The following is a 27,730-nucleotide window of genomic DNA, read 5'->3' on the forward strand; positions in this document are numbered from 1 at the left end:
GGTACTAGCTGCCCCCTTCAAATTAGCCCGCCATTGTTGGCTCCCTTCCCGCTCGATATTTGGGAAGGGGACCAGGGCCTCTATAAATAGGACCAGCCACCCAGAGGCCAAGGACGAAGAAGAGAAGATCAAAATTAGAGAGAGAGAGAGAGAAGGGTGACGAACTCCTCCTAGCAGTTCGTCCCCCCCAGCCAAGAACAGACCCTCGCGAGGCTGTTCTTCCTTGTATTGTTCTTCATCATCAGCCCAAGAGGCAATCCACCACGCCACACACTGGAGTTGGGTATTACACCACAACGGTGGCCCGAACCAGTATAAACCCTGTGTCTCTCGTGTTGTTCTTTCCATAGATTAGATCTTAGCGAGGCGGAGGGGTGCAGGTAGGTAGGAGGCAAAATCTCCGCGCGCACCCCAGTGTTCGAACCTCAAGGGTCTGCCAGAACCCGAAATCCGACAATGAACTTATGAAATTATTTGCTAATAAAAGTGTTTCTTATAATCCTAATGATATGCCTTTGTCTACTTTGATTGAGAATAATAAGAATCTATGGATGTGAATTTTGTTGGTAGGAATAATTTTGGTAACAACGCGTATAGAGGAAACTTTAATCCTAGGCCATATCATAGTAATTCCTCTAATAATTATGGTAATTCCTACAACAATTATTATGGAAATTATAATAAGATGCCCTCTAATTTTGAATCTAATATTAAAGAATTTATTACTTTGCAAAAGAATTTCAATGCTTTGATTGAAGAAAAATTGCTTACGATTGATGAGTTGGCTAGGAACGTTGATAGAATTTCTCTTGATGTTGATTCTTTGAAACTTAGATCTATTCCACCTAAGCATTATATCAATGAGTCTCTCAAATCCATGAGAATTTCCATTGATGAGTGCAAAGAAAGAACCACTAGGATGCGTGCTAAGAAAGATTGCTTTATAAAAGCATGTTCTTCTAGTTTCCATGATAATAAAGATGAAGATCTAAAAGTTAGTGATGTGCCCCCCATTAAACCTTTGTTTTGCAATATGAATCTTGATAATGATGGGACTTAATATGATCCACCTTTACCTAGACGGCATTCCAAGAATTCGGAGTCTTTAGATCTTGATGCTAAAATTGTTAAAAGTGGGATTGAAGAAGTCAAAACTTTAAATATTAATGAACCCACTATTTTGGATTACAAGTAATTTAATTATGATAATTGTTCTTTGATGGATTGTACTTCCTTGTTGCAATCCATGCTAAATTCTCCTCATGCTTATAGTCAAAATAAAGCTTTTACTAAACATATCGTTGATGCTTTGATGCAATCTTATGAAGAAAAACTTGAGTTGGAAGTTTCTATCCCTAGAAAAATTTATGATGAGTGTGAAAATACTATTAAAATTAAAATTAAAGATCATGAATGCTATGCTTTGTGTGATTTGGGTGCTAGTGTTTCCACGATTCCAAAGACTTTGTGTGATTTGCTAGGTTTCCGTGATTTTGATGATTGCTCTTTAAACTTGCACCTTGCGGATTCCACTATTAAGAAACCTATGGGAAGAATTAATGATGTTCTTATTGTTGCAAATAGGAATTATGTTCCAGTATATTTTATTGTTCTTGACATAGATTGCAATCCTTCATGTCCTATTATTCTTGGTAGACTTTTCCTTAGAACGATTGGTGCAATTATTGATATGAAGGAAGCGAATATTAGATTCCAATTTCCGTTAAGGAAAGGCATGGAACACTTCCCTAGAAGGAAAATTAAATTACCTTATGAATCTACTATGAGAGCCACTTATGGATTGCCTACCAAAGATGGCAACATCTAGATCTATCATTTCTTTTTATGCCTAGCTAGGGGCGTTAAACGATAGCGCTTGTTGGGAGGCAACCCAATTTTATTTTTATTCCTTGCTTTTTGCTCCTGTTTAGTAATAAATAATTTATATAGCCTCTGTTTTGGTTGTGTTTTTGTGTTTAATTAGTGTTTGTTCCAAGTAGAACCGTTGGGAAGACTTGGGGGAAGTCTTTTTAATCTTGTTGTAAAAAACAGAAACTTTAGCGCTCACGAGAACTGCTGCCATTTTTATTTGGAAAGTGCTATTTAGTTAATTATTTTTTCAGATGATCAATAGATAAATTCCTCATGTCCGGCAATTTATTTTAGAATTTTCGGGTTCCAGATCTTGCGTTAGCCAGAGATTACTATAGACTATTCTGGTTTTGACAGATTCTATTTTTCATGTGTTGTTTGCTTATTTTAATGAATCTATGGCTAGTAAAATAGTTTATAAACCATAGAGAAGTTGGAACACAGTAGGTTTGACACCAATATAAATAAAGAATGATTTCATTATAGTACCTTGAAGTGGTGTTTTGTTTTCTTTCGCTAACGGAGCTCATGAGATTTTCTACTTTAAGTTTTGTGTTGTAAAGTTTTCAAGTTTTGGGTAAAAGATTTGATGAATTATGGAACAAGGAGTGGCAAGATCCTAAGATTGGGGATTCCCATGGCACCCCAAGATAATCTAAGTACACCTAAAAGCCAAAGCTTGGGGATGCCCCGGAAGGCATCCCCTCTTTCGTCTACTTCCATCGGTAACTTTACTTGGAGCTATATTTTTATTTACCATATGATATGTGTTTTGCTTGGAGCGTCTTGTATTATTTGAGTCTTTATTTGTTAGTTTTCCACAATCATACTTTTTGTACACACCTTTTGAGAGAGACACACATGATTTGGAAATTATTAGAATACTCTATGTGCTTCACTTATATCTTTTGAGTTATATAGTTTTTGCTCTAGTGCTTCACTTATATCTTTTAGAGCACGTCGGTGGATTTGTTTTATAGAAACTATTGTTCTCTCATGCTTCACTTAGATTATTTTGAGAGGCCTACAAAACATCATGGTAATTTTCTTTAATTATCTTAGGCATTCAAGATTAATAATTAAAAAAAAAATTATGAGTGTGTTGAATACTATGAGAAGTTTGATAATTGATAATTGTTTTGAGATATGGAGATGGTAATATTAGAGACATGCTAGTCGAGTAGTTGTGAATTTGAGAAATACTTGTGTTAAAGTTTGTGATTCCCGTAGCATGCACGTATGGTGAACCGTTATGTGATGAAGTCGGAGCATGATTTATTTATTGATTGTCTTCCTTATGAGTGGCGGTCGGGGACGAGCGATGGTATTTTCCTACCAATCTATCCCCCTAGGAGCATGCGCGTAATACTTTTCTTTGATAACTTGTAGATTTTTGCAATAATTATATGAGTTCTTTATGACTAAGGTTGATTCCATGAATCATACACACTTTTCTTCCTTCCACCATTGCTAGCGTCTCTAATACCGCGCACCTTTCGCCGGTATCATATACCCACCATATACCTTCCTCAAAACAGCCACCATACTTACCTATCATGGCATTTCCATAGCCATTCCGAGATATATTGCCATGCAACTTTCTACCGTTTCGTTTACTATGACATGCTCCATCATTGTCATATTGCTTTGCATGATCATGTAGTTGACATTGTATTTGTGGCAAAGCCACCGTTCATAATTATTTCATACATGTCACTCTTGATTCATTGCATATCCCGGTACACCGCCGGAGGCATTCACATAGAGTCATATTTTGTTCTAAGTATTGAGTTGTAATTATTGAGTTGTAAGTAAATAAAAGTGTGATGATCATCATTTTTAGAGCATTATCCCAAGTGAGGAAAGGATGATGGAGACTATGATTCCCCCACAAGCCGGGATGAGAATATGGACGAAAAAAGAGAGGCCAAAGAAGCCCAAATAATAAAAAAAGGCCATAAAAAGGCCCAAATAAAAAATTGAGAGAAAAAGAGAGAAGGGACAATGCTACTATCCTCTTACCACACTTGTGCTTCAAAGTAGCACCATGATCTTCATAATAGAGAGTCTCCTATGTTATCACTTTCATATACTAGTGGGAATTTGTCATTATAGAACTTGGCTTGTATATTCCAATGATGGGCTTCCTCAAAATTCCCTAGGTCTTCGTGAGCAAGCGAGTTGGATGCACACCCACTTAGTTCCTTTTGTTGAGCTTTCATATACTTATAGCTCTAGTGCATCCATTGCGTGGCAATCCCTACTCACTCACATTGATATCTATTGTGTTGGGGAACGTAGTAATTTCAAAAAAATTCCTACGCACACGCAAGATCATGGTGATGCATAGTAATGAGAGGGGAGAGTGTTGTCCATGTACCCTCGTAGACCGAAAGCGAAAGCGTTAGCACAACCTAGTTGATGTTGTCGTACGTCTTCACGATCTGACCGATCAAGTACCGAACGCACGGCACCTCCGAGTTCAGCACACGTTCAGCCCGATGGCGTCCCTCGAACTCCGATCCAGCCGAGTATTGAGGGAGAGTTTCGTCAGCACGACGGCGTGGGGACGATGTTGATGTTCTACCGACGCAGGGCTTCGCCTAAGCACCACTACAGTATTATGAGGGTGGACTATGGTGGAGGGGGGCACCGCACACGGCTAAAAGATCAACTTGATCAATTGGTGTGTCTATGGGGTGCCCCCTCCTCCGTATATAAAGGGGGGAGGAGGAGGGGGCCGGCCAAGAGGAGGAGGCGCGCCCAAGGGGGGGGGCAATCCTACTCCAAGTAGGTTTTGCCCCCCTTTCCTATTCCAACTAGGAGAAGGGGGGAGGAGGAGGTGGAGAGAAGGAAGGAGAAGGGGGGCCGCGCCCCCTCCCCTTTCCCAATTCCGATTGTGACAAGGGGGGCCGCGCGCCACCTCCTGCCGCCTCTTCTCTTACACCACTTTGGGCCCATGAGGTCCAATAACCCCTGGGGGTTCCGGTAACCCCCCGGTACTCCGGTATATATCCGATAACCCCCGGAACTATTCCGGTGTCCGAATATAGTGGTCCAATATATCAATCTTCATGTCTCGACCATTTCGAGACTCCTCGTCATGTCCGTGATCACATCCAGGACTCCGAACAACCTTCGGTACATCAAAACTCATAAACTCATAATATAACCGTCATCGAAACGTTAAGCGTGCGGACCCTATGGGTTCGAGAACTATGTAGACATGACCGAGACCCGTCTCCGGTCAATAACCAATAGCAGAACATGGATGCTCATATTGGTTCCCACATATTCTACGAAGATATTTATCGGTCAGACCGTATAACAACATACATTGTTCCCTTTGTCATCGGTATGTTACTTGCCCAAGATTCGATCGTCGGTATCTCAATACCTAGTTCAATCTCGTTACCGGCAAGTCTCTTTACTCGTTCCGTAATACATCATCCCGCAACTAACTCATTAGTTTCAATGCTTGCAAGGCTTAAGTGATGTGCATTACCAAGAGGGCCCAGAGGTACCTCTCCGACAATCGGAGTGACAAATCCTAATCTTGAAATACGCCAACCCAACAAGTACCTTTGGAGACACCTGTAGAGCACCTTTATAATCACCCAGTTACGTTGTGACATTTGGTACCACAGAAAGTGTTCCTCCGGTAAACGGGAGTTGCATAATCTCATAGTCATAGGAACATGTATAAGTCTTGAAAAAAGCAATAGCAACAAACTAAACGATCAAGTGCTAAGCTAACAGAATGGGTCAAGTCAATCACATTATTCTCCTAATGATGTGATCCCGTTAATCAAATGACAACTAATGTCTATGGTTAGGAAACATAACCATCTTTGATCAACGAGCTAGTCAAGTAGAGGCATACTAGTGACACTCTGTTTGTCTATGTATTCACACATGTATTATGTTTCCGGTTAATACAATTCTAGCATGAATAATAAACATTTATCATGATATAAGGAAATAAATAATAATTTTATTATTGCCTCTAGGGCATATTTCCTTCGGTCTCCCACTTGCACTAGAGTCAATAATCTAGATTACACTATAATGATTCTAACACCCATGGAGCCTTGGTGTTGATCATGTTTTGCTCATGGAAGAGGTTTAGTCAACGGATCTGCAACACTCAGATCCGTATGTATCTTGCAAATTTCTATGTCTCCCACCTAGACTAAATCCCGGATGGAATTGAAGCGTCTCTTGATGTGCTTGGTTCTCTTGTGAAATCGGGATTCCTTCGCTAAGGCTATTGCTCAAGTATTGTCACAAAAGATTTTCATTGGTCCCGATGCACTAGGTATGACACCTAGATCGGATATGAACTCCTTCATCCAGACTCCTTCATTTGCTGCTTCTGAAGTAGCTATATACTCCGCTTCACATGTAGATCCCGCTACAACGCTTTGCTTAGAACTGTACCAACTGACAGCTCCTCCATTCAATGTAAACACGTATCCGGTTTGCGATTTAGAATCGTCCGGATCAGTGTCAAAGCTTTGCATCAACGTAACCGTTTACGATGAGCTCTTTGTCACCTCCATAAACGAGAAACATATCCTTAGTCCTTTTCAGGTACTTCAGGATGTTCTTGACCGCTGTCCAGTGATCCAATCATGGATTACTTTGGTACCTCCCTACTAGACTTATAGCAAGGCACACATCAGGTCTGGTACACAACATTGCATACATGATAGAGCCTATGGCTGAAGCATAGGGAACATCTTTCATTTTCTCTCTATCTTCTACAGTGGTCGGACATTGAGTCTTACTCAACTTCACACCTTGTAACACAGGCAAGAACCATTTCTTTGCTTGATCCATTTTGAACTTCTTCAAAACTTTTTCAAGGTATGTGCTTTGTGAAAGTCCAATTAAGGGTCTTGATCTATCTCTATAGATCTTAATGCCCAATGTATAAGCAACTTCACTGAGGTCTTTCATCGAAAACCTCTTATTCAAGTATCCCTTTATGATATCCAGAAATTCTATATCATTTCCAATCAACAATATGTCATCCACATATAATATTAGAAATGCTATAGAGCTCCCACTCACTTTCCTGTAAATACAGGCTTCTCCAAAAGTCTGTACAAAACCAAATGCTTTGATCACACTATCAAAGCGTTTATTCCAACTCCGAGAGGCTTGCACCAGTCCATAAATGGATCGCTGGAGCTTGCACACTTTGTTAGCTCCCTTTGGATCAACAAAACCTTCCGGTTGCATCATATACAACTCTTCTTCCAGAAATCTATTCAGGAATGCAGTTTTGACATCCATCTGCCAAATTTCATAATCATAAAATGCGGCAATTGCTAACATGATTCGGACAGACTTAAGCATCGCTACGGGTGAGAAGGTCTCATCATAGTCAATCCCTTGAACTTGTCGAAAACCTTTCGCAACAAGTCGACCTTTATAGACAGTAACGTTACCATCAGCGTCAGTCTTCTTCTTGAAGATCCATTTATTCTCAATTGCTTGCCGATCATCGGGCAAGTCAACCAAAGTCCACACTTTGTTCTCATACATGGATCCCATCTCAAATTTCATGGCCTCAAGCCATTTTGCGGAATCTGGGCTCACCATCGCTTCTTCATAGTTCGTAGCTTCATCATGGTCTAGTAACATGACTTCCAGAAGAGGATTACCGTATCACTCTGGCGCGGATCTTACTCTGGTTGATCTACGAGGTTCCGTAATAACTTGATCTGAAGTTTCATGATCATCATCATTAACTTCCTCACTAACTGGTATAGTCGTCACAGGAACCGGTTTCTGTGATGAGCTACTTTCCAATAAGGGAGCAGGTACAGTTACCTCATCAAGTTCTACTTTACTCCCACTCACTTCTTTCAAGAGAAACTCCTTCTCTAGAAAGGATCCATTCTTAGCAACGAATGTCTTGCCTTCGGATCTGTGATAGAAGGTGTACCCAACAGTCTCCTTTGGGTATCCTATGAAGACACATTTCTCCATTTTGGGTTCGAGCTTATTAGGTTGAAGTTTTTTCACATAAGCATCGCAGCCCCAAACTTTAAGAAACGACAACTTTGGTTTCTTGCCAAACCACGGTTCATAAGGCGTCATCTCAACGGATTTCGATGGTGCCCTATTTAATGTGAATGCGGTCGTCTCTAAAGCATAACCCCAAAATGAAAGTTGTAAATCGGTAAGAGACATCATAGATCACACCATATCTAGTAAAGTACGATTACGACGTTCGGACACACCATTACGCTGTGATGTTCCGGGTGGCGTGAGTTGCGAAACTATTCCGCATTGTTTCAAATGTAGACCAAACTAGTAACTCAAATATTCTCCTCCACGATCAGATCGTAGAAACTTTATTTTCTTGTTACGATGATTTTCAACTTCACTCTAAAATTCTTTGAACTTTTCAAATGTTTCAGACTTATGTTTCATTAAGTAGATATACCCATATCTGCTTAAATCATCTGTGAAGGTGAGAAAATAACGATATCCGCCACGAGCCTCAACATTCATTGGACCACATACATCTGTATGTATGATTTCCAACAAATCTGTTGCTCTCTCCATAGTACCGGAGAATGGCGTTTTAGTCATCTTGCCCATGAGGCACGGTTCGCAAGTACCAAGTGATTCATAATCAAGTGGTTCCAAGAGTCCATCAGTATGGAGTTTCTTCATGCGCTTTACACCGATATGACCTAAACGGCAGTGCCACAAATAAGTTGCACTATCATTATCAACTCTGCATCTTTTGGCTTCAACATTATGAATATGTGTATCACTACTATCGAGATTCATCAAAAATAGACCACTCTTTAAGGATGCATGACCATAAAAGATATTACTCATATAAATAGAACAACCATTATTCTCTGATTTAAATGAATAACCGTCTCGCATCAAACAAGATTGAGATATAATGTTCATGCTCAACACTGGCACCAAATAACAATTATTTAGGTCTAATACTAATCCCGAAGGTAGATGTAGAGGTAGCGTGCCGACCGCGATCACATCGACTTTGGAACCATTTCCCACGCGCATCATCACGTAGTCCTTTGCCAGTGTTCGCTTAATCCGTAGTCCCTGTTTCGAGTTGCAAATATTAGCAACAGAACCAGTATCAAATACCCAGGTGCTACTGCGAGCTCTAGTAAGGTACACATCAATAACATGTATATAACATATACCTTTGTTCACCTTGCCATCCTTCTTATCCGCCAAATATTTGGGGCAGTTCCGCTTCCAGTGACCAGTTTGCTTGCAGTAGAAGCACTCAGTTTCAGGCTTAGGTCCAGACTTGGGTTTCTTCTCCTGAGCATCAACTTGCTTGTTGTTCTTCTTGAAGTTCCCCTCCTTCTTCCCTTTGCCCTTTTTCTTGAAACTAGTGGTCTTATTGACCATCAATACTTGATGCTCCTTCTTGATTTCTACCTCCGCAGCCTTTAGCATCGCGAAGAGCTCGGGAATAGTCTTATTCATCCCTTGCATATTATAGTTCATCACGAAGCTTTTGTAGCTTGGTGGCAGTCATTGAAGAACTCTGTCAATGACACTATCAACATGAAGATTAACTCCTAGTTGAGTTAAGTGATTATGATACCCAGACATTTTGAGTATATGCTCACTGACAGAACTATTCTCCTCCATTTTGCAGCTGTAGAACTTATTGGAGACTTCATATCTCTCAATCTGGGCATTTGCCTGAAATATTAGCTTCAACTCCTGGAACATCTCATATGCTCCATGACGTTCAAAACGTCGTTGAAGACCCAGTTCTAAGCTGTAAAGCATGGCACACTGAACTATCGAGTAGTCATCAGCTTTGCTCTGCCAGACATTCATAACATCAGGTGTTGCTCCTGCAGCAGGCCTGGCACCTAGCGGTGCTTCCAGGACGTAATTCTTCTGTGCAGTAATGAGGACAATCCTCAAGTTAGGGACCCAGTCCGTGTAATTGCTACCATCATCTTTCAACTTTGCTTTCTCAAGGAACGCATTAAAATCCAATGGAACAACAGCACGGGCCATCTATCTACAATCAACATAGACAAGCAAGATACTATCAGGTACTAAGTTCATGATAAATTTAAGTTCAATTAATCATATTACTTAAGAACTCCCAATTAGAAAGACATCCCTCTAATCTTCTAAGTGATCACGTGATCCAAATCAACTAAACCATAACCGATCATCACGTGAAATGGAGTAGTTTTCAATGGTGAACATAACTATGTTGATCATATCTACTATATGATTCACGCTCGACCTTTCGGTCTCAGTGTTCCGAGGACATATCTGCATATGCTAGGCTCGTCAAGTTTAACCCGAGTATTCCGCATGTGCAAAACTGGCTTGCACCCGTTGTAGATGGACGTAGAGCTTATCACACCCGATCATCACGTGGTGTCTGGGCACGACGAACTTTGGCAATGGTGCATTCTCAGGGAGAACACTTTTATCTTGAAATTTAGTGAGATATCATCTTATAATGCTATTGTCAATCAAAGCATGATAAGATGCATAAAAGATAAACATCACATGCAGTCAATATAAGTGATATGATATGGCCATCATCATTTTGTGCTTGTGATCTCCATCTCCGAAGCACCGTCATGATCACCATCGTCACCGGCGCGACACCTTGATCTCCATTGTAGCATCGTTGTCATCTCGCCAATCTTATGCTTCTACGACTATCGCTACCGCTTAGTGATAAAGTAAAGCATTACAGGGCGATTGCATTGCATACAATAAAGCAACAACCATATGGCTCATAGTTGCCGATAACTTGGTTACAAAACATGATCATCTCATACAATAAAATTTAGCATCATGTCTTGACCATATCACATCACAACATGCCCTGCAAAAACAAGTTAGATGTCCTCTACTTTGTTGTTGCAAGTTTTACGTGGCTGCTACGGGTTGAGCAAGAACCGTTCTTACCTATGCATCAAAACCACAACGATAGTTTGTCAAGTTGGTGTTGTTTTAACCTTCGCAAGGACCGGGCATAGCCACACTTGGTTCAACTAAAGTTGGAGAAACTGACACCCGCCGGCCACCTGTGTGCAAAGCACGTCGGTAGAACCAGTCTCGCGTAAGCGTACGCGTAATGTCGGTCCGGGCCGCTTCATCCAACAATACCGCCGAACCAAAGTATGACATGCTGGTAAGCAGTATGACTTATATCACCCACAACTCACTTGTGTTCTACTCGTGCATATGACATCAACGCATAAAACCTGGCTCGGATGCCACTGTTGGGGAACATAGTAATTTCAAAAAATTTCCTACGCACACGCAAGATCACGGTGATGCATAGCAATGAGAGGGGAGAGTGTTGTCCACGTACCCTCGTAGACCGAAAGCGGAAGCGTTAGCACAACGTGGTTGATGTAGTCGTACGTCTTCACGATCCGACCGATCAAGTACCGAACGCACGGCACCTCCGAGTTTAGCACACGTTCAGCCCGATAACGTCCCTCGAACTCCGATCCAGCCGAGTGTTGAGGGAGAGTTTCATCAGCACGACGGCGTGGTGACGATGTTGATGTTCTACCGATGCAGGGCTTCGCCTAAGCACCGCTACAGTATTATCAAGGTGGACTATGGTGGAGGGGGGCACCGCACACGGCTAAAAGATCAACTTGATCAATTGTTGTGTCTATGGGGTGCCCCCCTCCTCTGTATATAAAGGGGGGAGGAGAAGGGGGCGGCCAAGAGGAGATGGCGCGCCCAAGGGGGGGCAATCCTACTCCAAGTAGGTTTTGCCCCCATTTCCTATTCCAACTAGGAGAAGGGGGAAGGAGGAGGTGGAGAGAAGGAAGGAGAAGGGGGGCCGCGCCCCCTCCCCTTTCCTAATTCCGATTGTGGCAAGGGGTGCCGCGCGCCACCTCCTGCTGCCTCTTCTCTTCCACCACTTTGGGCCCATGAGGCCCAATAACCCCCGGGGTGGTTCCGATAACCCCCCGGTACTCCGGTATATATCCGATAACCCCCGGAACTATTCCGATGTCCGAATATATCAATCTTCATGTCTCGACCATTTCGAGACTCCTCGTCATGTCCGTGATCACATCCAGGACTCCAAACAACCTTCGGTACATCAAAACTCATAAACTCATAATATAACCGTCATCAAAACGTTAAGCGTGCGGACCCAACGGGTTCGAGAACTATGTAGACATGACCGAGACACATCTCCGGTCAATAACCAATAGCGGAACCTGGATGCTCATATTGGTTCCCACATATTCTACGAAGATCTTTATCAGTCAGACCGCATAACAACATACGTTGTTCCCTTTGTCATCGGTGTGTTACTTGCCTGAGATTCGATCGTCGGTATCTCAATACCTAGTTCAATCTCGTTACCGACAAGTCTCTTTACTCGTTCCGTAATATATCATCCCGCAACTAACTCATTAGTTTCAATGCTTGCAAGGCTTAAGTGATGTGCATTACCGAGAGGGCCCAGAGATACCTCTCCGACAATCGGAGTGACAAATCCTAATCTCGAAATACGCCAACCCAACAAGTACCTTTGGAGACACCTGTAGAGCACCTTTATAATCAACCAGTTACGTTGTGACATTTGGTAGCACACAAAGTGTTCCTTCGGTAAACGGGAGTTGCATAATCTCATAGTCATAGGAACATATATAAGTCATGAAGAAAGCAATAGCAGTAAAACTAAACGATCAAGTGCTAAACTAACGGAATGGGTCAAGTCAATCACATTATTATCCTAATGATGTGATCCCGTTAATCAAATGACAACTCATGTCTATGGTTAGGAAACATAACCATCTTTGATCAACGAGCTAGTCAAGTAGAGGCATACTAGTGACACTCTGTTTGTCTATGTATTCACACATGTATTATGTTTCCGGTTAATACAATTCTAGCATGAATAATAAACATTTATCATGATATAAGGAAATAAATAATAACTTTATTATTGCCTCTAGGGCATACTTCCTTCATATTGATGGGCATCTCCATAGCCCGTTGATACGCCTAGTTGGTGTGATACTATATTCCCCCTTTTTTGTCTCCTCCACAACCACCATTCTATTCCACCTAAAGTGTTATGTCCATGGCTCACACTCATGTATTGCGTGAAGATTGAAAAAGTTTGAGAACACCAAAAGTATGAAACAACTGCTTGGCTTGTCATCGGGGTTGTGCATGATTTAAATACTTTGTGTGGTGAAGATAGAGCATAGCCAGACTATATGATTTTGTACGGATAACTTTCTTTGGCCATGTTATTTTAAAGAGACATAATTGCTTAGTTAGTACGCTTGAAGTATTATTATTTCTATGTCAATATTGAACTTTTGTCTTGAATCTTTCGGATCTGAATATTCATACCACAATTAAGAACAATTACATTGAAATTATTCCAAGTAGCATTCCACATCAAAAATTCTGTTTTATCATTTACCTACTCGAGGACCTGCAGGAATTTAGCTTGGGGATGCTTGATACGTCTCCAGCGTATCTATAATTTTTGATTGTTCCATGCTATATTATATTTTGTTTTGGACATCATTGGGATTTATTATACACTTTTATATTATTTTTGGGACTAACCTATTAACCGGAGGCCCAGCCCAGAAATGCTGTTTTTTTGCCTATTTTAGGGTTTCGCAGAAAAAGAATATCAAACGGAGTCCAAACGGAATGAAACCTTCGGGAACGTGATTTTCGGAACGAACATGATCCAGAGGACTTGGACCCTACATCAAGACATCAACCAGGAGGCCACGAGGTAGGGGGGCGCGCCTACCCCCCTAGGCGCGCCCTCCATCCTCGTGGGCCCCCTATTGCTCCACCGACGTACTCCTTCCTCCTATATATACCTATGTACCCCCAAACTACCAGATACGGAGCAAAAACCCCAATTCCACCGCCGTAACTTTCTGTATCCACGAGATCCCATCTTGGGGCCTGTTCCGGAGCTCCGCCGGAGGGGGCATCGATCACGGAGGGCTTCTACATCAACACCATAGCCTCTCCGGTGAAGTGTGAGTAGTTTACTTCAGACCTACGGGTCCATAGTGTCAGGACCCCGATTCCAAGTCACATCGATCTAGCCGGTAACACCTCATATCACTTTGCGGCCTCACGCATGGTGTTCCCACGGGTGTCGCCTTACCATGGCCTGGGACCATTTGCGTCTTTTGGCTCACGTATATGATAGTGTCGCTAACATCTATATGACAGAGAACCCGGGCCGACATGGCTAGTCGTGAACCCAAAGCGGCACTAACCTATGGGGACATGCATACATGAATCACATCGAGCATGTCGGTCAGCAGCATGTGAATCCGGGCTGTAGCACTGGGCTAACAGGACTCCGGGGAATCCGGGCTGTAGCAGGCTAGGCAGGACTCCGGATGTCACCGCGTGACATTTCCCCGAAGGGACAGACACAAGAACAAAGTGAAACACATGCCGGACAGTCAAGTGTCCTGAGCAGTAGTGCTGGGCTAGCAGGACTCCGGTGAACCGGGCTATAGCGGACTACTATGGCTCATGGAAGCACTAGACTACATTTCCCCATAAGAGAGGCTGCCAAGGATAAACAACTAGATTGTCGGATCCCACACATACCAAGCATTTCAATCATACACACAATATGCTCGATATGTGTAAATACAACATGGCATCACAACAAAACTCTACAACTCAAGTACTTTATTTAAAGGCTCTGGAGAGCCATACATAACATGTTCATACAGGTAGGGGTCACATGACCCGACACTCAAGTCATACAAACATACAAGCACATGCGGAAGCAAATAAGTCTGAGTACAGACACTAGAAAGAAGAAGGCTTGACGAAGCCTGTCTATCTACATAGGGCCCTCCATGGCCAGAATCACCACCTGGGTGGCAAGTTACTCATCAACGTCGAAGTCTACGTAAAACCCATCGGAGGGGGCGGTGTTGTCGTCTGAAAACAGTAATTAAAGCAACATGAGTACAAAGGTACTCAGCAAGTCTTACAACAGATCCTACTATACATGCTCATTCTCAAGAAGGTGGTGGAGTTATTGCAGCAAGCCAGCTTTGACTCTTGGCTAAGCTATCCTACGAGACACCACTGTAAAATAGTTTTCGCACACGAGTCCACTAATCACCAACACAATACTCCACCGAGGATCCTCCCTCGTCATCCTACGAGAGGGCCATCCTCGGTACTCACACTTATCTTGAGTCTTTTAGTAGTAACCATTAACTTGTCTATGAACTGTATAGGAAGCCAAGTAGTCCTTTACTGCGGACGCGGCTATTCGAATAGTTTTATACCCTGCAGGGGTGTACTTCGTCACACATGTTTCCACCACTTAGCGTCTGCACACGACATGTGCTCGGCAGACTTCAAGCGAAAGCCGACATGGGTGTAGACCATGACCTGACTAACCACACAAGTCTCTAGTCCAGGTTTATCGCCTATTCGTGTTCCATCCGCAAGGAAATCTGGTCGGCGTGTCCTCAACGGCCCCAAACGATGTATACAGGGTCCCGAGACGCCAAACGGGCGCCCGACATACCCGGCCACGGTGTATCTACCGCATCATAGCCCACCCCTAGGGTCAGTGCTATGCACGGCCGCCAACACATAACCTATAAACACCAGAAACTAGTTGCAACTCCTGGATAGAGGACGAGAGGGGTCAGTAAGTCGTGCGGGGTCATATTTCAGGGCCCAACGTGTGGTAGTAGCTGAATCTTAAATCACGCATACAGATCTCAGTTCTTAGGGACGGCCTCAATGAAACAACCCACCATGTACTCCTACATGGCCTCTCATCGATACCTTTACCAAAACATGTTCAACACATCCCTCACATTACCGACGTAATCATTTCACTCTAGCCCATCACCTAGATGAACCAGACCTGACACAACTCTAAGCATAGCAGGCATAGCAAGGTAGGAAACACATACATGGCTCAATCAACTCCTACACATGCTAGTGGGTTTCATCTAGTTACTGTGGCAATCACAGGTCATGCAGAGGATAAGGGTTCAACTACCGTAGCACACAGCAGTTTGAAACATTGTTGTCTTAATGCAGTAAATGAGAGCAGAAGCGAGAACATGGGATTGTATCGATATGATCAATGGGGCTGCTTGCCTGATGGAGTAGTAGTAGGGTACTGCCCTTCAGTTGGATACTCGGAAATATCTTCGGAGGCAGAACCTACCATGAAAGACACCACAGAACACAATCATCACATGGCAATATGCAATAATATGATGCATGCTATGACATGGCAATATGAGGTGTCCTGCCTAATGCAATGTGAAACAAGTTGGTTTGGGTCCATTTGAATCAAGATTTCAAATGGAAGCTTATGTTCTTAAGCCTTAGAAGTGTATTAGCTTGTTTCACCTAAACATCAAGGTTAAAGTGTTTTGTCATGCATGAAACCATTACAGATGGAAAGATTGAATTTTTCTGATCAAATTTCATATATAAATCTTTGCATTTGGAGTTACAGATTAACATTTATGAATTTTCGAAGTTTGTAATATTTTCTGGAATTTCCTGTATAAGAATAATTCCAGTAATTGAACTATTGCGTTAGCATTGCGTCAGGGTGTTGTTAGTGGTTAATGGGGCCGGTCCAGGTCAAACCTGACTAGTGGGACCCGCGTATCAGTAGTTAATTAACTAACTAAATTTAGTTAGTGCTAATCTAAGTTAATTAGTAGGGCGGTCCCACTTGTCATAAACTCAGGGGAAGTCAACCTGGGCCCACATGGGGTCAACCAGGGTCAAACTCGCTGGCGTTTACCCGCCGGCGAGGCCAGATGCGGCGGAGTGATGCGGGTTTCGTGCTCCCGCGACCAAAACGATGACGGGGCACATCTACGTGATGTGAGGAGTGAGCCGCGTCGAGTGGAGGCAGTGGGTGGAGTTGGGGTGGCCGGAAACGTCACCGGCGACGACCTTGGTGGTTGCCGGAGTTTGGGCGAGGTCGAAACCGAGGTTACGGGGCACGACGAGGCGCGTGGAGTGGTTCTACGGGCTCCTGCGAGTGCGGTGCGTGCCTTGGTCACAATGGTGTGGCCGGTGGGTGGCTGGAGACACGTCGGCGACGAGCTCAGCGGCGGCGGGTGCTCGGGTGAGCGTGGTGTGGTGCACACGGTGCAGGAGGGAGATAATGGAGAGGGGGAGGACGGAGCTGGGCTCACGGTGATTGCAGCAAGCGTCGAAGCGGGCTCGGGGAAGGCCGGAGCTGAACGGGGCGACGATGGCGATCTCGGCGGCCGGATTTGGGGGAGATGGGGTCAGCGGCGACTCCAGAGCTGGCGAGCGCTCGGGACTCGGCCTGCTCGACGTAGTCAACGACGGCGGAGCTCGTGGACACGGTGACGAGGCACGGGGACGACGACGGACGCGGTTATCACGGTGGCGCGGGCGCGACAGCGTCGGCCATGGTGCGGGAGAGCGAGGGAGAAGAGCTGGGGAGGAGAGGGCATGTCGACGAGATCGAGGGAGAAGTGTGTGACCGAACCAGGGCAGCAGCACGGCGAGGGGAGGAAGTAGGGCGGCGGGCAGCTGCATGGCGCGCGCAGGTGCTGGCGTCGAGCACCTGCCTGCCTGCCTGGCCAAGCCAAGCAGCTCACTGGAGCGGTGGCTGGGCTGGGTCGGCAGGTGGGCCTGCTAGGTGGGCGCCAGGTAAGCCTCTACTCTCTCTGCTTTATGTTTTCTTTTTATTTATTCTTGTTCTGTGTTTTGAAATAGTAAAAATACTATTTCATTTAGGAAAAACTAGAAAATATTCAGAGGCACGTTTGAAAATATCCTCAACATCCTAAAAATACTTTCAGGATTATTTGGGCATTTTAAAATATTTATAGGATTTAAATTGCCCAAATGCAAATAGTAATGATTTAATCCAATGACCTTAAGATGTCCTAGAAAAGTGTGCACCATTTTTGTCAAAGGTTCTAGACCAAGGCAAAGATGATGAACATTTTAGAAGGGCATTTCAGGTTCATTGAAAAAGGTTTTAGTAAACCGTAGTTGTTTCCAGGGGGTGTTGGGGGTTCTGTCATCCCCATTTGAGTTTTTTGGGAAAATGAACATGATGCAACACTCTAATGCATGAACTAGCTAGGGTGTGACACATAGTTATTCGCTAGATGGCTTCTTCTCTCTTTTTGGATCTCAATACAAAGTTCTCCCCCTCTCTTATGGAGATCTATTCGATGTAATCTTCTTTTGCAGTGTGTTTGTTGAGACCGATGAATTGTGGGTTTATATGAAGTTTATCTATGAACTATATTTGAATCTTCTCTGAATTCTTTTATGTATGATTGGTTATATTTGCAAGTCTCTTTGAATTATCAGTTTGGTTTGGCCTACTAGATTGATATTTCTTGCAATGGGAGAAGTGCTTAGATTTGGGTTCAATCTTGGGGTGTCCTTTCCCAGTGACGGTAGAGGCAGCAAGGCACGTATTGTATTGTTGCCATCGAGGATAACAAGATGGGGTTTATTTCATATTGCATGAGTTTATCCCTCTACATCATGTCATCTTGCTTAAAGCGTTACTCTGTTCTCTTGAACTTAATAACTCTAGATGCATGTTGGATATCGGTCGATGTGTGGAGTAATAGTAGTAGATGCAGGCAGGAGTCGTTCTACTTGTCTCGGACGTGATGCCTATATACATGATCATACCTAGATATTCTCATAATATGCTCAATTCTGTCAATTTCTCAACAGTAATTTGTTTACCCATCGTGAATACTTATGCTCTTGAGAGAAGCCACTAGTGAAACCTATGGCCCCCGGGTCTATCTTCCATCATATTAATCTTCCAACACTTAGTTATTTTTATTGCCTTTTATTTTACTTTGCATCTTTATCATAAAAATACCAAAAATATTATCTTATCATATCTATCAGATCTCACTCTCGTAAGTGACCGTGTAGGGATTGACAACCCTTATCACGTTGGTTGCGAGGATTTATTTGTTTGTGTAGGTGCGAGGGACTTGTGCGTGGCCTCCTACTGGATTGATACCTTGGTTCTCAAAAACTGAGGGAAATACTTACGCTACTTTGCTACATCACCCTTTCCTCTTCAAGGGAAAACCAACGCAAGTGCTCAAGAGGTAGCAGGGATCCACACCATCTTGATGGGAATCCTTGGAGTTCTAGTCGTACTTGATGAAGTAGAACTTGATGTAGTCTTGGGAACCCACTTGACCAATGCCTTAGGGGCTTCTTCAAATGCATCAATCTCCTCTTGAAGCTTGTCCTTGCCCTTTAGCTTGTGGTCTTGTGGTGGAAGATCATCTTGAGCTTGTGTTCCTTGGAAAGAAGTAGGATCATACTTCTCTTGTTGAGGAACAAACTTCGTCTTGGGGTATAGATCTTCTTCCCACTCAACTCCATTGGCATTGAACTTTCATTCAAAACCAACACCTTGATTCTTCCGGTGTCTTCCTTGCTTGCGTACAATTTCCTCAAATTGCTTACTTCCGGCAAGACTTTGGTAAACACCTTTCTCTATAATCCCTTCAATAAGCTATTTTCTTGCACAAGTGTAACTTGGCTAAGAAAATCATTAGTGGAATCAAGAGAACTACTAGAAGCAACAACATTAGTTTTAGCATGATTATTGTTACTACTAGAAGAAGAATCTTTCTTGTTCTTGTTGCTAGATTTAACTTGTGGCATGTAAGTAGACAAGAGTAAACGCTTGGCAATGTAAGAAGATCTTTTCTTGTGAAGATCATCGTTGATTGCCTTTAAGAACTCATGCTCTTGCTCAAGGTTGAGATTTTAAAAGCGTAGCTTCTCATGAGTCTTTAAAAGTTCTCGATGATCTTCCAAGGTAGTTTCATGAACTAACTTAAGAGTGTTTAGTTCTTTAGTTAGACACTCAATCTCCTTCTTATCATTGTCATTCGTTTTATCTTGATTAGCATGATTAATAGCAAGTTCATCATAGTTTTCATAACTAGAGTTGTCAACAAGTAAATCATCATCACCTAGCAAATCATCTTCATCACTATTGAAATCAACATACTCGGGGTGTGATACCTTTGGGCCTTTAGCCATGATGCATCTTCCAATTCCTTCATTTGGTGAGTCAAATATGTCATAGGAGTTGGTTGACACAAGTGTTAGACCGGCAACACCTTCATCTTGAGTGTATTCGGAGTCAGAGTGGTAACTTCTTTCGGAGTGATTGTCGGAGTCAGAACCGGATACCCATTCACCAACATGAGCTTGATGTCTTCGTTTTGTGTAGCTCCTTGATGACTTGTCCCTCCTTTCCGAATCCTTGCTTCTCCGAGAGGATCTTCGCTCATAATGATCATATCTACTCCTCCTCTCTCTAGGTGGTGATTCTTCTCTTCTACTTCTTCTTTTGGGAGAATCTTCTCTTCTTTTGTAGGGAGCCGTACACTCATTGGAGTAGTGTCCAGGTCTTCCACAATTGTAGCAGTTACGTTCACGACTTGAAGATCTTTTGTCATTGTAGGACCTTGACTTGGAACTTCTTTCCTTGCTTCTACTCTTGTAGAACTTGTTAAAATTCTTCACCATTAGGCTCAATTCTTCATTGAAGGCTTGTTTATCACTTGATGATGTGGGAGCATCACATGAGGCTTTGTAAGCACCACTTGAATTGTTGTGGAGCTCTTCCTTATCCTTAAGTGACATCTCATGAGCAACAATTCTTCCAATGACTTCAGTTGGCTTGAGATCTGTCGGATGTGGGATTCCGGCAAACCCTTAAGGTTCGAACACTGGGGTGCGCGCGAAGTCTCTCCTTCCTACCAATCTACGCCCTAGCTCACTAAGATCTTGCGGACGAACTCGACGAACTCGCAACACAGAAAGACACAAGATTTATACTGGTTTGGGCCACTGTTGTGGTGTAATACCCTACTCCAGTGTGGTGGTGGTGGATTGCCTCTAGGGCTGATGATGAACAGTACAAAGGAAGAACAGCCTCCTGAGGTTGAGGTGCTCTTGAGCTCGGTGAGCTTGTGTGTGTGTGGATGGTCTGAATGATCCGTCCTCTGTCCCCCCTACTAAGGTGGTGGCTAGTCCTATTTATATTGGCCCTGGTCCTCTTCCCAAATATCGAGCGGGAAGGGAGCCAACAATGGCGGGCTAATTCGAAGGGGGGCAGCTAGTACGAGCTATCTTGACAAAAGTGGTCTTCGCCTACCAAAGGCTCTGGTGGTAACGCTGTCTTGGGCTCCACGATGACCTCCATCTCGCCGTCCTCCTGGTCTTGGTCTCGTTGCACCAATATAGCAACATTTGTCTGATGCCTCGGTACTCTTCGCCTGCGCTGGCCTCCTTAGCACCAAAGAGGAAACAAGGACGCTGCGCGCGCTGGCGCCCGCCTGGCACCCGCTTGGTGCCATGCGTCATGGCTCACGTCACGAGGGTCTCGTGAGGTTTGCCCCGCCTTGGTATCTCCGCTCCTCGTGAGCCTACCTAGCTAGGCTACTCCCGAGGAGGTCTTGCATCGTCCGCCTCGTGAGGCTTGGACCCTCGCGAGGGTCTTGGATGCTTTGCTGGTGAAGATGGGCCGTACGGCCTGCAGGCTTAGCCACGCCGTGGGCCGCAGGCAGGCAAGTCTGGGGACCCCCGTTCCCAGGACGCCGACAGTAGCCCCCAGGCCCAAGGTGCGCTTGGGCTTGGCTTCACGGCGAAGCCAAGGGACAAGTACGGAGCACCGCAGGCCCCAAAAGCCTGCGGCCTGGGTTGACGCGTGGCGATTGATTAGACGTGGGCGTCTCTGCTTCCCCACGTTGTCTCGACAACTGCTCGACTTGTCAGGTCCCCGCGACATGTAAGGAAAACCATCATTACCTGCGATCATGCGAGACGCCGGTTAGCCTTCCCTTGCTATAAATGGGGAGGGGACGGAGCCCTCATTGCCCATCTCTTCCTTGCTTGCTTGCTCCTTCCTCCTCGCTCCATCACTTGCAGTGACACCCATGGCACCACGAAGGAAGTTCTCCGCCGCTGAGAAGGGGAAAGCCCCTGGCGAGGGACCTGGCTCCCCGGCGCCCAAGCGCGGCCACGGCCACGTAAACATGTCGCGACCCCCGCCGTGGCCCATTGTCGAGACAGCGCCACGGCACACGGAGTGGGTCATCCCAGCCATGATGGTCCAGTTGATGAGGGGAGGCGTGCCATGGTGGCACGGCCTCCTCGTCCGTGCTTCCACATGGCGGAAGTGTCGCCGGAGTTCGTTGTCTGGTCAGAGAACCCGGCCGGCAACTAGCTCCAACTCCCGCGCTTCTTCGCCGGTGAACTGTCGGCCTCTGGTTCAAGCGGACTCTGGCTGCAGGCAGATGGCTGTTGGAGCAAGGTCTCTTTGGTTGCGGTCGAGACTTCCACTGTGGGCAACATAGCCCTGGCCCGCGGCTGGCAGACATTCGCTCGCGTGCGCGGCCTGGGCAGGCGGTGCACCCTCCACTTCAGGTACGATGGTGGGTCGACCCTTTATGTGAGGGTGTTTGGGGAAGATGGTCGCCGCACCGGGTGCTGCCCCAAGGCGAACGACGGTGAGGAGGTACTCGGCCTCAGGGACGGTCCCGACGAGGACGAGGGCGAGCCCGCCCTCGCCGGCGATCGTGTCTCGTCCAGCTACGGTGGCTCTTCCTCCAGCTACAGCTCCAGCAGTGGCGGCTATGCCCAGCCGCCACGCCCGTCTTGAAGGCGGCGGTGGGTCGTCTCATCGTTGCACCTCCGTGAAGCGTGAGGAAGGATCTGGCTAGGCTTGGGGTAGTGCTAGGTGCCTGTCCTTGCGGATCGCTGCAACGCTACTTTTTTTGCGCTTTTCCTGCATCAAGAATGAAATCAGCATGGGCCCAGGGGGCGTGTATCGAACTATGGTTCCTTGGTTATATCAGTATGCATGATGTTCTCGTGCTGTGTCGTTATTTTGCGCAAAGATAACTTAACCTGGTATACTCAGGACGTCCTCTTCCTCGCGAAGCGTTTATTTCCTCGCATTCATCTTGCCTCGGTGGCCTGCATTCGCTTAGGAACTGCGAAAAACTTGTTAGGAAGTGCGTTAAAAGATTTGTCGTTCATCCTGGCCCTGTCGTGGCGCTTTGTGTCGCGGTACCCGAGGGGCATGGACTAGGAGAGGTGCGCCAGCCTTTGGGCTTGAACGAGGGTGGCTCGCGAGAAGGCAGAAAGGAGAAAAATGCTCGCGAGGGCACTTGCCTAGCCCCCTCATGAGGCATGCGAGAGAGAGAACACGAGCAAATTCGAGCAGGAAAAGTGCAGTGAGAGGCGAGGGAATCAAATCGGTACGGAACGCCAAAGGGAAACTTTGATTGAGGAAAAGCGAGTCAATTACGGAAAGCAAATGAAAAGCCGCGTCCGCACCTAATCTAGTCTTCTAGTCTTCTCACCAGCCGGAGCTAAGTGCTGTCCACTAGGCATGGGAGGGAGCCCCAGGGCCTGAGGCCGGCGCTCCTGAGACTCCGGGGCGTGTACAACCCCACTCATTATTTCGTGAGAGTGTCACAGGCGGCGATTCTTGACAGGCTCTGGGCCTTGCTTCATGGATAGAGCTTCTGGAGGTGCTGGATGTTCCAGGCGTTCTGGATAGGTATCCCGTCCTGCGTCTCCAGGCGCGCTGCACCCGGCCTGGAGACATGGACGACCCTGAACGGGCCCTCCCACATGGGCGAGAGCTTGTGCAGCCCTTCCCTGGAGAGGACCCACCTCAGGACGAGGTCGCCCACCTCGAGCGTCCTGGAGCAGATGTTGCAGCAGTGGTATCGCCGCAGCGCTTGTTGGCACCTTGCTGCCCTCAACGCGGCTTCGCGACGGTGTTCATCCCCCAGCATGAGATCCATCCCCTGCGTGGCGTCCTTCTGCATTTCATCGAACGGTAGGACCCGTGCGGAGCGATGCTTGACCTCGTGAGGGAGGACTACTTCAGCTCCGTAGACGGGGAAGAATGGGGTCTCGCCCGTTCGCTTGGTGATGGTTGTTCGGATGGACCACAACATGGACTGGAGCTCGTCGTGCCAGCCCCTGCCGCAGGCCTCCAGCTTCTTATTGAAGGTCCTAGTCTTGAGGCCCCTTAGGACCTCCACGTTAGCGCGCTCGGCCTGACCGTTACTCTTGGGGTGGGCCACTGAAGCATAGCAGATCTGCATTCCAAGGTTAGCACAGTAGGTTTTGAAGAGTTGCTAGTAAACTGCGAACCGTTATCTATGATGATGCGGTTGGGGACCCCGAAGTGGCTCACGAGGCCCTTGATGAACTTGACAGCAGAGCCGGCTGGAATGGTACGGATGGCTTCCACTTCCGCCCACTTGGTGAACTTGTCGATGGCGACGTAGAGATAGCAGTAGACCCTTGGAGCCCGGGGAAATGGGCCTAGGATGTCCAGCCCCCAGACCGCAAACGGCCATGTGAGCGGGATGGTTTGGAGGCCCTCAACAGGCTGATGGATTTGCTTGGCGTGGAATTGGCAAGCTTCACAGGACTTCACCAGCTCGGCCGCGTTGTTGAGAGCTGTAGGCCAATAGAACCCACTGCGGAACACCTTGCCGACGAGGGTCCGTGATGACGAGTGGTGTCCGCAATCACCGCCGTGTATGTTAATCAGCAACTCCCTTCCTTCATCGCTGGAGATGCAGCGCAGCGTGACATTGTTCGGTCGTTTCCTGTATAACTCGCCGTCTTGGATACAGTATGTCGTGGCCTGCCGGTCCACGCGCTTCGCGTCCTCTTCCTTCTCCGGCAGTGTCCCGTGCATTAGGTACTCCTTGAATTCCTTGATCCAGCACTCCTCCTGGGGCTCGAGCGCCAAGATCAGCCGAGCTCCTGAGGTTGGGCTGCAGGCTGGGGCTCCCGTGGCTGGGGGCTGCGGGAGTTCCTCCCGAGGCTGAGTCATGCTTGAAAGAGGTGGCGAAGCTGATGGCTTGAAGAGCCGCTCTTCGAAGACACCAGGCTCTTGCGGTTGCCAATTAGATGCTCTCCTAGCGATGTCATAGGCTTCCTTGTTGGTGCCCTAGGGCACGTGCTGCAGCTCCAGGCCCGAGAACTGCTTTTCCATCTTGCGCACCTCCGCGAGGTAGGCCTCCATGTGCTCGTCCTTCGGCTCATATACCTTGTTGGAAAAGTTGACGAGGAGCTCCTAGTCGCCTTTGATGGTGAGGCGCTTCACCCCTAGAGCCGCCGCAGCCCTCAGGCCAGCTATGAGGCCTTCTTATTCTGTGATGTTGTTGGAGACCTTCTCGCCGTGCTAAAAACAGAATTGCACGGCGTAGTAGAGCTTGTCCTCAGTGGGCGAGATGAGCACTGCTCCAGCCCCCGCGCCCTGATGCGCGAAGGTGCCATTGAAATACATGACCCAGCTGTCTGGTGCCTCGCTTCCTGGGGAGGTGGACCGGTCTTCCCCTTCCTCAAGAGCCGGGGCATCTGTCCATTCTGCCACAAAATTGGCGAGCGCGGCTCCCTTGATGACCCTGGTAGTGCTGAACTCCAACTGGAATGCTTGTAACTCGATGTTCCACTCAGCAACCCTTCCGTCTGAGTTAGGGCTCCTAAGCACCCTCTCCAATGGGTAGGCTAAGATGACCTTGATGGGGTGACCCTGGAAGTAGTGCTGCAGCTTGCGCGAGGCCACCAAGAGTGTGAGCAGGAGCTTTTGCGGCATGGGGTAGCGCGCCCTCGCGTCCCGCAGTATGGTGCTGACGAAGTACACCAGATGCTCGACGAGGGCCGGCACACTATCGAGGCTCGGGTCCCGCGGAGATTGTGGCATATCCTGAGGTGGTGGGTTTCCTGAGACCTGGCCGTCCTCAGGAGCTTTTGTGATGTTGCCCTGTTGAGCTTGGTCTTCTGCCGCTGATGGCTTTGCCGCGCCTTCCTGACCCCGCACTGCATCAGCTCTGGCTTGGCGTGGCAAACCCTTGCCTTGGCGCTCCTCCCGAACTGCCACCAGCACCGTGCTGGCGAAGTATGGGGTGGCGGCAAGGTAGAGCACCAGAGGCTCGAGAGGCCGTGGTGCCACCATCACTGGGGGGCTGGTGAGGTATTTCTTGAGGTCTTGGAAGGCCCGGTCGGCCTCCGGGGTCCACTCGAACGGGCCCTTCTTCTTCATGAGCTTAAAGAAGGGTAAGGTGCGCTCGCCTAGCTTGGAGATGAAATGCCCTAATGCGGTCACCTGCCCTGCTAGCTTTTGCATTTCCTTGAGGGTCTGCGGTGGGCTCATGTCTTCGATGGCCTTGATCTTCTCCGGGTTCGCCTCGATCCCTCTATGGGATACGAGGAACCCATTAGCTTGTCGGAGGGGACGCCAAACACACACTTCTCCGGGTTAAGCCTCAAGTTCACTTGGTGCAAGCTCTCGAAGGTCTCCCCCAGGTCTTGAATCAACGTCCTCGGCTCGCGAGATTTGACCACTATGTCATCAACATAGGCCTCTGTGTTTCTGCCGAGCTGCCGCCCCAAGGCGATGTGCATCAACCGTTCAAAGGTTGCGCCCGCGTTGCGCAGCCCGAAGGGCATGCAGGTGTAGCAGTACACCCCACATGGTGTCAGGAAGGCTATCTTCTCCACATCCTCCACCGCCATCTTGATTTGGTGGTATCCTGAGAATGCATCCAGGAAACATAGCAAGTCGCACTCGGCGGTGGAGTCAACAATTTGGTCGATGCATGGAAGCGGGAACGGATCCCGGGGGCACACTTTGTTAAGGTTGGTGAAGTCGACGCACACCCGTTCCTTCCCGCCTTTCTTCGGTAATACGACGGGGTTCGCCAGCCATTCGGGGTATCGAACTTCTCGGATGGTACCTTCCGCCTCTAGCTTGCGTGTCTCTTGGACAATGAAGGCATGCTTCTCTGTGGACTGCCATCTTGCTCGCTGCTTCACAGGGCGTACGTTGGGGCACACCCTCAGATGATGCTGGATTACCTCTCTCAGGACCCCTACCAGCTGATTGGGCTCCCACGTGAATATCTCCTTGTTCGCGCGCAAAAACCTCACCAAAGCTTCTTCTTGTCCCGGGTCAAGGCCAGTTCCTATGGTGAAGGTGGCTCTTGAAGACCCGTCCTCATCGACCGTCACCTGCTTGGTCTCCGCCTTGTCTTGAGTGAATAGCTGCTTCTTCTTGGTGGGCGCGGTTTCCTTGGCCTCGGGTGTCCCAACGACGACTGGCTGTGCTGCTGTCGCGGTCTTGAAGGCGAGCCTGAGTGCCGCCACGACCTCCTTAGTGTCCCCCTTGATGGTGAGGATGCCCTTGCTCCCTGGCATCTTCATGAGGTTGTAGGCCGGGTGAGTCGCCGCCATGAACTGAGAGAGAGCCGGGTACCCGAGGATGGCATTGTACGGGAGACCGATGAGGGCGATGTCAAAGTCCACCAGCTCGGTGCGATAGTTGTCTCGCATGCCAAAGGTGACAGGGAGGCGGATCTGCCCCAGAGGGTGAGCAACTCCACCACCCACTCCTGTGAAGGGCTTGCTGAGGCCGAGTCATTCGAGCGGCACATGAAGAAGGCTGAAGGCTTCCACGGAGAGCAAGTTGAGGCCAGCGCCGCCATCGATGAGGGTCTTGGTGACGGCCACGTTGTAGATGGTGGGCATGTAGAGCATCGGGAGCATCCCAGAGCCGGCGATGGAGCCGGGGTGGTCTTCCGAGTCGAAGGTGAGGTCGGCCTCCGATGCATCCCAACCCGGCGGAGCCCCCGGACGCTTGCAGGCTGCCCCAATCTGACGGAAGAAAGGCTTGACGTGGCGATCTGAAGGAGGTGCTTGGGATCCACCTAGCAGTGCCGCGACTGCGTGGTGTGCC

Source organism: Triticum aestivum, chromosome 2A, assembly GCF_018294505.1.
Source record: "Triticum aestivum cultivar Chinese Spring chromosome 2A, IWGSC CS RefSeq v2.1, whole genome shotgun sequence".
Lineage (NCBI taxonomy): Eukaryota > Viridiplantae > Streptophyta > Magnoliopsida > Poales > Poaceae > Triticum > Triticum aestivum.